The sequence below is a fragment of the Nicotiana tabacum genome, chromosome 8, assembly GCF_000715075.1.
Source record: "Nicotiana tabacum cultivar K326 chromosome 8, ASM71507v2, whole genome shotgun sequence".
In the NCBI taxonomy this organism is placed as follows: Eukaryota; Viridiplantae; Streptophyta; class Magnoliopsida; order Solanales; family Solanaceae; genus Nicotiana; species Nicotiana tabacum.
Window position 1 is genome coordinate 126,542,532 of NC_134087.1, and position 1,845 is coordinate 126,544,376.

Consider the following 1,845-nt stretch of genomic DNA (forward strand, 5'->3'; position numbering starts at 1 on the left):
GCAGGTCTTGCTTAGGCTACCTTTCAGTTTCTTTGAAACACTTTGTTCGCCTTATTGAATGAGATCACAGATGGATTCGTGCCTTCGTCAATGCCATATATGCCCCAAATTGTGCTCGATATTGCAGGGAAATTGTAGTTGGTTTTGCAGCCATTTCTTTGCTTCACTTTTGATGCAAGATTAGACCGAAAGGGACTCAAAGAAAAATTATGGGTAAAAACAGAATAATAATTGAAAGTGAAAAAGAACTGTGCTTAAACAAAAGGTGTCCCTTTCGGGGAAAGGAATAGAGAGACTTATTTGGAGGTATGTGCCGACTTCAATGAATCATGTCATGCATTTTGGACTGGACGCCTGATCCGTCTAAGTTGTCTAATTCTCAAAATCTGCCGCAAACGTCCATCTTGAATTTATCTTGGTTGTGCTCATGCCGGAGAATCAAAGACCCTCATTCGGCTAGTAGCGCCTTTTGCAGGTTTTCGCTAACTAACCTCTCCCATTTCTCTACTAAGCGTCGCCTTATGGTTCCCATCTGAGTATTCACCAACAAAACTCTCTCATTTCTCTGCTCACTGTCGCCTTATAGTGCCCGTACGTGTTTTTACCGATAAGACTCTCTCATTTTTCTTTTTTCTTTTTTCTTTTTTTTTCTTTCATTTTTTTTCTTCTTTTCTCTTTTTTTTTTGTTTTGTTTTTTTTACTAAGATACTGCCTGCGGGAGGTTGCCTAATGCCTTTGGCATGGGGACTTCAAAAATTCTCAACAAAGACATCGATCAGAAGTTCTTGAAAGGTAAAAAGGCGAAATGAACCTTGAACTGAATTACAACTTTTGGAACCGTTTTTACAGAAAAATCGTGAAATAAAACAAACTTCTGCCCCAGTTTTGGAGTATTGGGAATATGGATTTTTTTTGATGGGACCGAACCCAGGGTAAGGCTGCCTACGTATCCTTTCGGAATCAGGTCGGATGTAGTTCAATGACTCAGGGATTTGTTGTTTGGCTTCTTTTTTTTTACAAATACAAAGGTTCCAGAAATAAATAAGACAAATACATCTCAAAAGAGTTAACAAAAGGGTGACACCTATTCGGAATAGCGAGCAAATGATACTCTTCTTCATCTCGATCTGAGAAAATCGGTGGGTGAAAATTCTACAGTGGGTACATATCAGACATAATATCTTTTGACTGCATCTGCGTTAATAGTCATGTCTGGTACCCGTCCTTCTTCATCTACCAAGTGCAAGGCCCCTTTTGGTAACACTTTCTTGACGATGTAAGGTCCTTGCCAGTTCGGGGCGAACTTTCCTTTAGCTTCTACCTGGTGCGGAGGGATGCATTTCAAAACCAGCTGGCCTACCTCAAACTGCCTTAGGCGCACTTTCTTATTGTAAGTGCGTGCCATTCTTTGCTGGTATAATTGTTTGAAACACACTGCCACTAGCCGTTTTTCATCGATCAACATCAGTTGTTCTAATCGGGTCTTGACCCACTCGGTATCTTCAATCTCCGATTCCACAATAATTCGGATAGAGGGAATTTCGACTTCAGCGGGTATTACAGCTTCGGTTCCATATACAAGCAGATACGGAGTTGCACCAACAGATGTGCGAACAGTCGTGCGGTATCCCAAAAGAGCAAAAGGCAACTTTTCATGCCATTGCCTGGAACCTTGGATCAGCTTCCTAAGAATCCTCTTGATGTTCTTTCGCCGCTTCAATGGCTCCATTGGCTTTTGGCTAGTAAGGGGTAGAATGGCGATGCATGATTTTAAATTGTTCGCATACCTCCTTCATCAAATAACTATTTAGATTGGCTGCATTGTCAGTGATAATGGTCTTTGGG